Genomic DNA, 9,501 nt, shown 5'->3' on the forward strand with positions numbered 1-9,501 from the left:
TTATTAAATCATTAGATTAAATAATGCCATCTTAGAGCATTGTTCTAAAGAGTGTAAATATTTTATGTGGAAAAAACGAACATGGTACGTGATCTACAATGATAGTAAATTCTAACTCTTATTAATGTTGTTGTTGTTGCTTGCATTGTTTTGCGGCAAAGAAAAAAATCAGAATAAAAGTATATGCCAGGCTCAGTGGCCTATGCCTGCAATCCCTGGTATTCAGGGGCTAAGTTGTGAAGAAAACTTAAGGACAGAAAGACCAGCCTGGGCAACATGACAAGGCCTTGAGGACAGTCACAAAAAAGTGCAAAGGTTTTTCAATCTGGTTCAGGGGTAGAGCACTCGCTTAGCCGGTATGAGGAGGGAGAGTTTGACAATGAACTCGAATGTAAATGATATAATATAACAATATGTTATATGTAATTATGATAGTAGGTACAATTTTACTTATTGACAAGGATTATAGATATTTGCCATGTTTCTATGGTATATGAGATTATATGTTTTATATGGTTGAAGTAACACTTATTAAAATTGAGAAAATACAAAAAAAAATAGTAAAAAAAAAAAAAAAGGTGGGGCCAGCCAAATAGCTCAGCAGATTAAAGCACCTGCTTAGGCAGACACAGGAGTTGGAGGTTCAATCCCCGGCCTGTCATGCTGGCCCCTTCCCGGGACTCGCTGAGATGGCGATTGAGACTGGGCATGGTGGTGTGCACCTATAATCTGAGTTCTTGGGAGGCTGAACACAGGCAGATGACTACAAGTCCAATCTATGTAGTAAGCCCCTGTAAGCCCTATAGACCCTTACTAAAAACACACAAAAAAAAGAGTAAAATTGAGAAAAAATGTTATTGTAGTCAGTGTTCATAAAGTATCTTCCAGTTCTAGTCTGTATATGATTAAGAATATTGCCAAACAGCTGGGGATGGTATCACACATCTGTAATCTCAGCACTCTTGGGAGGCTGAAGCAGGAGCATCATAACTTTGACCCAGAATGATCAATTTAAAATATTTATTTTATTTTTTAATAATTTTAACTATTTATTTATTTATATATTTGGTACAGGGTCTCATTACACAGTTCAGACTCATAGTGATCCTCCTGTCTCAGCCACCCCAGTGCTGAGATTACAGGTGTTTGCCACACGCCTGTTTCAGTGGCCAGCACAGTGCGCCCAGGGTCCCAGGGATCAAACTTGGGAACTTGCATTTGGCAGGCAGGTGCTTAAGCTGCTGCACATCTCCCCAGCCCCAGAATGAGAAATTTAGTAATTTACCAAGATAATTCTCTCTCTCTCTCTCTCTCTCTCTCTCTCTCTCTCTCTCTCTCTCACTGTAGGCTATAACTCTGGACAAAAACATTGGTTTCAATTCACAGAAACATTTTTAAAAAGTGCCAAAGAGAGAGTTGTTTCACCAGAAAGCATTGTTGATTATTGGCTGATCTGTCCGTCAACTTAGGCATCTTTCAACTTCAATTTTTTCAGCTTATTTTATTCAAAAGCTATCCTAAAGAAGAGGCTCTTTCCACTTAAAAATGCAATTAACCTAATAAAGACAAGGCATCAGATGGTTAAAGCTAGTAAAGTTACATGAGAAAATGTCATTCTACTTAAAGATTCACACTAAATTACATTGAGGTATGGGTTAGTGAGTGACAATGTCTGGAATTTGCTTGAAGACTCTTTAATGAATGTGTACACAACAAAAATGCATGAATATATTCACCAAAACACATGTTCAAGAATATTAATGGCAGCAGCTATTTCTAACACTAACATGTAGAAAGATCCTAAGTGTTCCACAGATTTAAAGCGAATAAGTAGTGGGCTATACAGTTCAATGCTACACAACAAATGAACAAGCTACATAAAGTGCTATAGTGTAAGCGAATCCTAAACACAATATTGAGTAAATTTTGACAGACACAAAAGTACATTCTATATGGTTCAATTTATATAAAATTCCTGAGGCAAAATTACTCTATGGCTACAGAAGGCATAATTCTGGTTACCCAGGGGGCTGGAGGACATGACTGCAAGTGATATCTCTTCAGATAACTGGAACATTGAGATGAAGATGTACAGAGCAGTGTTTTTGTGGGTTGTGCAACTTCTGTGTAGTTTGTTATTCTTCTGGAAGAGATTATATAAAACACTTCTACAAAATAAAATTAGGAAGCAATGATAAAGCCTTTATTACTAAAATCAGGTGATGAGTATATGGATATTCATTTTACTTTTTTTTCTAAGGTCACGTCTTTTTGAAATTTTTCATCTTTAAATGTAAGTGTATTGTTGAAACTGTCCTTCCGATTTGATTTGAAACTGTCTCATTGCTATCTGTTTGTCAATAAAACTTTGAAAAAAAAAATGTAAGTGTATCTGAAAATGCTACGTCATCGATGAAGGCCTGAGAATTTTCAATGCATGAACGCTTGGTGGATGTAGGTCAGTGGTAGAACATTTGGCTCACACACAGGCCCTGAATTTCATCCCTACCACCAGAAAATATTAGATTTATTAAATGTTCCTAAGTGCCTGGTTGTAGTCTAAAATTTATAAACCCCTGACAGATACAGATTCCACAATAGTTTAAGATGTAGACTTATAAGCATATAAATATTTATTATTACAGGTATGCATGACACTGTCTTTTTTAAATAACCAAGACTCAGATGTCTTCTATATACACAGCGGCTTGTTATAAAATTCAATTGACTCACCCACCTTAAAGAGATTACCAGTCTAATACATGTATAATTGCATTGGCTTCCAACATTTTCTTTAAAAGCCTGAAGAAGTTAAACTAATTACCAACACTGAGGCAAGAAGGAACATCTTTCTTGACACTTGAACAAAATAGCCATTCCTTGTGATTTGTATTAATGCTTGTTATGTGCATTACAAAACATTTGGATGAATGCAGAAAGGAAAGCGAAAGAAGATGAGTAGTAAATAAGCCCACCAAGGGCTGGGGAGATGGCTCAGTAGGATAAGTGCTTGACTGGTAAACGCAAGGATCTGAGTTCAATCCCCAGTTCCGCCAAAAAATAAATAAATAAATAAATAAGCCCACCAACAATTTTCGGCAGAGCAAACTTCAAATTTAGATGCAGGTAGAGTTGGACAAAATATCATGAGGACACTGATTTGAGAAGATACAGAAAAATGTAGCCTACAAGGGACAGCACCATATTTCATTATATTAACATGAAAGCTCGTGTGTTTGCTGACAAGAACCTGTTGGGGGTGCACCCCACTATGAAGACAGCTCTCTCCAAGTGTGTTCTTAGGTAAGCTTTCTAGCTTAAAAAAGTCTTCTCATCATATATGAAGATATAAGTGATTTGTCCCTCCTCTTTGTTTTACTTCTATGAATAGGCTTTTTCTGTGACATATAATCATAAAATTTGATGTCTCAGATGAGGCTGAAAGTTAACAGCTCTAAGTATTGATTTGATTTTTAAAAATTTTAAAACCACTTTTTAGATTATTCCTTTTTATTTTCTCTAACTTTAAAAAAAATGTTTTGCAGCAGCCAGTTACAACAGAAGTCACTTTCTTTCTAAGTATACTAGCACTGTTTTTTGCATTTTTATGTTTAACTCAAAAGGAATTCACGCCTAGTCGCAGGGTATATGAATTATAGCTAATAAAGCATTACTTTCTGTGAACATTATGATTTTGAGTTCTTACTATTATACATTCCATAAATTAAAATTAAAAAAGCTGTCTCCATTCAGTATATGTAAAGTAGGCTTAACAGTAAGTAACATGTTTTGCCAGATTTTTTTTTATTAGAATTGTGTGGTAGCTGTTAAAATGGTTTTGCATTTGCTACAGGAACATTAATTTTCGGATTAAATAAAATACATGGTCTTATTTTAAATCAGCTTCATTTTATACAATAGGCCAATTTTTTAAAATGAGCTACCCTACACTTAATGTCATTAGTAAACAATGCTTTGAGTCACACAGGAATACTGGGCTCATACATTTAAAACACTCCAGCATCTGGTTATGCCAGCTGAACCCCCACACAGTGATGTAAACTAACAATAGCTCCTTATATAAGTGAATGAAAACAGAGATGCAGATTCTCCAGCACAGATGCTGGCTCTTGTCTGGCCTCCCTGGAACAAAGTCAAAGTAGGAACCATTATCTTTATATATTGAATTCATTTGCCATTTTTCTAGAGGGAGAAACTGTCTTCTTCAAGTATGTAGAGAAATCCACGGAAGGTCTGCCAAAAGAGATTTTCAAGGAGGCTCTTCTTAGTTCCAGAGTTGTATTAAGGTAAGTCACATGAGCTACCCACAGGGTACTTCTGTTATGTGTAGATGTAAGAGTCCACAACATTAATATACTTCTGTCATTCATACCTAAGAATATCCAAGGTAGTGTTCTAAATCCATCATATGCTTAATCTCACTGAATACTCACAAAAGTGCTATAACAGATTATATATCTATCCCCATTTTTATTTTCTCAGGTAAATAAACTGAGACTGAAAAAAGGCCAATAATTCTGTTGGTCTATGGAAAAGAAAAATTAATGTTTAAATTATTTTCTTTTTACATTTCATAACTTTTTTCCAATTTTGCATGCATATTATCTGGTAATCTGAACAACTAATTTGAAAACAACACTGCAACACAACAAAAAATGTCAAATTCATATTGTTTTGTTTAGTGAAATGCTGTATCATCTCTAATTTTTTTATTATCATTATTTTCTATTCCCTTAAAAAATAAAACAAAATTTTAAAAAGAAAAGGTTGGTAAGCAGCAAGCTTAGGATTCAAGCCAAATCTAACTCTAAACTGAAAACCACATTAGCCAATTTTCCAGTTCTTTAATGTGACTTTCATTATTTTATTTTCCAATTTCATACTTTTTATTTTTCTCTAAAATCAGATCGCCCATTATTTATTGTTACACTAAAAGCTTTGTCCCTGGTTGACTCTAACACAAAGGAAATATCTAGGTAAGTTATTTATAAATAAATCCTAGTAACTTTGTTTTGAAAATATGAGCAAATTTCAGTGTTTATAAGAGTTAAAGTAAAATTAGCGCTACTCAAAATTTTGTTAAATTCAACTTTCTAGTTGCAATCAATTATCGGGTAGTCTAAGTTTTTTTTTTCTTTTATGTATTTAGTACAGGGTCTGCAGGGTCTTACTACACAGATTGGACTTGTAGTGATCCTCCTGTTTTCAGCCTCCCAAGAGCTGGGATTATAGGCATGAGCCACCATGCCCAGTCTCCACTGCATCTCAGCATGCCCCAGAGGTGGCACCAGCATGGCACACCACGTTATCGAACCCCAGTCCCTACATCTGCCTCAGGAGGCACTTTAATCCACTGAGCTATCTAGCCAGCCCTAAATTTTAAAAACAAGGCTCATAAATAAGGGAAGGATGTTTCAATATTTGAATCAAAGACAGACTGCAAGGTAAGACTCTATAGGAATCACCTGCCATCTGTCTTGGTCACTTTTCTGTCATTGCTGAGATAAAATACCCAACACCGAAGATTAAAGGAGGAAAGGTTTGCTTAGGTCACAGTTTATAGAGGTTTCAGCCCACGCTTGACTGGCTCCAAGGCAGGGTGGCACATGGAAGAAGGCAACAGCTCATGGTGTGGAAAACAGCAAGAGCAAAAAGGGAGCAGCATCAGAGAGCGAGCCTCTTTCCCTCGCTTCTGTTGCATGCAGGCTGCCCACCCAAGGGTGGGTGTAGCACTCACACCCATAACCCAGTAGTAAGCCTTGGATCCATCACAACTCTAGAATCTGCCCCATGACTGCATGAGGCTTGAGGAGGACACCCAGACACAAGCCATAGCACCATCCCACTCTCTCCTCCAATCCACTCTCCCAAACTTAGACATAGAAACATAACTATCTGATGCTTTGGTAATCTCAGTAGGGTTACCCAAAGTACAGGTTGTTTCTGTTTAATTATTTGTTGCCTTTGTCTATTTGCTTTACATTGTTATAATGAAATTCCTTAGATGGGTGCTTTCTTTTTCAAATGTTAGCTTGGCTTACAATTCTAGCAGTGGATTCATCCAAACAGCATGGTACCAGCATCCCAGTGAGGGCTCCTAAGCTGTCCTACAGTGTGGCAGAGTAGACAAGGAGCCGGCGGAGCACCAAGAGCATGAGGTGGCCTCATTTCACAACGGCATACTCTAGAGACAGAAGAAATCCATTTGGGAGGGTGAAGCCACCATTCCCTAGCCAGCTTCCACCCGGCCTCATCTCGTGAGGGTCCCACCATCTCAGCGTCACCGCATTGGGGACCAATATTTCAGCCCAGGAAGCTGTGGGAGACAAAGCACATCCCAACATAGCGTTGACCAAAGATGGGAAGCTATGTTAAGAGAATGCTTATAAACTTAAGCAGGCATTCACAATTGTTTAAGTACCTCCAAAAATAATGCCTTTCCCCCAGTCTCACTGAGTTAGGAAATTAAAATTCAAACCAAAAATTGTTAGAAAAGCAATTAAAGCATTAATAAATAAGTCTTTCTCCTCTCATCTTATTTGTCCTTGTGAATTTATCTTTCTGTAAGTCCTTGGCTAAGATTTTAATGTAATCTTAGGGGAAAGCACAGTTAACTATATTTTTTCAATGGGTATATTTAAATGGAAATTTCCCAAATATTTTAACCTTGATAGCTCTAACAGAAAAGGTCTCATATAATTTATGGACCCTCAGGAGATCTAACTAGAATGTGAATAGTGTATATGTTTTGCACATTAAATATTTCACAACTCCTTTCCATATAAAAAATACTCAAATTTACATAAAACACATTTGCATATAAGCATGGATTTATACAAACAGTTATGACTCTTCAGTCTACTACTACAAAGTAACTTCATTTTGCTTCGTGAGAATAAGTAAAAGGAAAAATAAACCTTCATTCATAATTTTTAAACAACAATTTAAATAGTATTTATGTTTAGCAGAAAATAATTGTTTATAGGTTTACATTATAGCCCAAAAGAAAAAAATTAGAAGTCATTTAACCTGTGTTGAATCTCCAAAATAAATCAACAAAGAGCACTGACCTTTAGACTAGGTCTCTTTCCTGGAAAATACCTTCTTCTTTTCTCATTCCAAAAATGAATGCTTTTTAATTTACTCCTGAATAATGTACATAGATAAGAATGGTGAATAATTTTGTTTTTGAAATATCCTGTACAACTATTAAGTAGCAGATGAATGCAAATGTTATTGCTATAAAGGGCTATTTGATATTAAGAGCAGGCTGATTTTGTATTTGATCCTTTGAAATATTAGAGAATCTGCACTCCAGAATGTCTGTGGATTAAAATTGAAAACAAGAGAAAAAAAAAATATATATATATATATTAAACAGAGCTACCATTCTTCCTTCCATTAATTTACTACCGAAAATAATTCCACAATTTTTGTCAGAGAAAACTTTCATTTTAGGTAAGTGTACAATGTGGAGACTGCAACGTTTAGATCCCAGACAGAGAGCCCCGGCACGCAGCGCACACGTGCCTTCGGAGGGCCGAGTAGTCAACAAGACCAGCAACGCAATAGTGTTTGAAGCAACTGCGAAGAGCCAGCAGTGGGCTCTGGAGAACTCCACCAACAAAGGCCAGCCACAGCCCCCACATGCAGCTACCAAGATCACCTCCAGACCCAGCACAAACCACATGGCAGACTTGGCTGAAGCACACCGCATATTTCTGGGATCCAACATGGACTCTTATCACAGCAATGTAAACCCCAGAGGTATTACACTACCCTGATTCTCTCTTGTTTGTCTGTTGAATGTCATATTGGTTTTGTTTGTTTGTTTTGTTGTTGTTGTTGTTGTTGTTGTTGTTGTTGTTTTGGTTCTGAGGTTTTCTTTTCTCTTCTTTTTCCCTCTTTTTCTGGACATTTTTATTATTTTCTTTTTTCTCTTTCTCGCTCTCTACTCTTTTGTTTTCTTCTGCAGATTCTCTTTCTCTTTCCTGAACTACCTCTTGAATTTAAACTTTCAAGTGAGTAAACAGTGTCTGTTCCCTTTTTGATTACTCCTTTGCATTCTATTTTATTCTTTCCCTCCTATGGCTTCCAGTTTCCTAAAACTCAAGTGATCACTCTTGGCCTCCACCCTTGACTCTACTATGTTTAACCTCATTCAACACTTCATCCACAGAAGGGTAAAATCACTCCACTGTGGGAAAAGTTAGTGCATACAACTACGTGGTATATTTGATTTTGTTATATAACTTTAGAGTTTGCTCTTGTGGTCAGAAGTAGCAGGTTAATGGATACCATGGTTTGTCAGAATCATATAGGGCTCCAAATAACCATCACCAAAATAAAACTACACCAGGACATGTATTAATCAAGATTCTATAATTCAGCACAAGAACAAAAAATTAAAAACTCCTCCACCAAGGGAGCCTCTGTGAGCCTCAAAAGAGGGGAAAGATTCCACCCACTGCCCCTTCCTCATTGTAAGAGCCTCTGTCCAGAGGAACGGGACTCTTGGCCCATCCCCTTCCCCTATAGGCTGGACAGCCAGGTCTGGAAGTGCCTGGGACACAGCAACCAGCTCATCTGGAGGAACTCAGGGTAAACCCACTCTAACAAGGGGAAACACTTTGTATACAAGCACCTAATTTATGACTGCTTTTGTTACATAACTATAGACTTCCCTCCTATGGTCCAAAGCACAAAGCTAGTAGTTGCATAGTTTGCCAATACCCAAAATATGCTAACTGCTATCGTTATTGCCAACTGTACTACTGTATCTAGGTTACCACGCCTATTGTAATGAGTTGTTCACCCTTGTATAGCAATATGTGGAAGCTCTAGGGTAATAACCTCTCCCTACCCTATACCAAAAGACAGAGGACAGAGCCAAAGAGAGACCGAAATTCCACTCTGAAATTAATTGGGAAAGTAGGATCTTTATTTTTAATGTTTTATTTATTTATTTATTTATTTATTTATTTTGCTACAAGGTCTTGCTGTACAGCTCAGACTAATAGTGATGCTCCTGTCTCAGCCTCCCCAGTGCTGGCGTTACAGGTATGTGCCACCACGCCCAGTTTTGATGGTTAACACAGCAGGCCTGTGGTTCTAGGGCCTGCATGGTATGCAGTACCAGGGATCGAACCTGAGTCCTTGCACTTGCCAGGCAGGCACTTAAGTCACTGAGGTATATCCCCAGTCCAGAAGGTAGGATGCTGAAACAGACACAAACCAAGAATCTCTTACACAAAGAAAATATCCCTGAAGACAAAACTTTTCCTAGAGAGGCCTTGAAACTAGTAATATAGCTACTTATTACCAAAACTCGCAAGGATCATCACAGAACAAATCAAGGAGACACCAACCTCAAGGAAGTTGGAATTCACACAGCTGAAACTTTTAGAATGATAGAAACTGAAGTAAAGAAACAACCCCAGGAGGCTATGGAGAAAATCAGATCAGAAGTAATCTCTCAGG

This window comes from Octodon degus, unplaced genomic scaffold (assembly GCF_000260255.1).
Source record: "Octodon degus isolate 3935 unplaced genomic scaffold, OctDeg1.0 scaffold00099, whole genome shotgun sequence".
Classification (NCBI taxonomy): Eukaryota; Metazoa; Chordata; class Mammalia; order Rodentia; family Octodontidae; genus Octodon; species Octodon degus.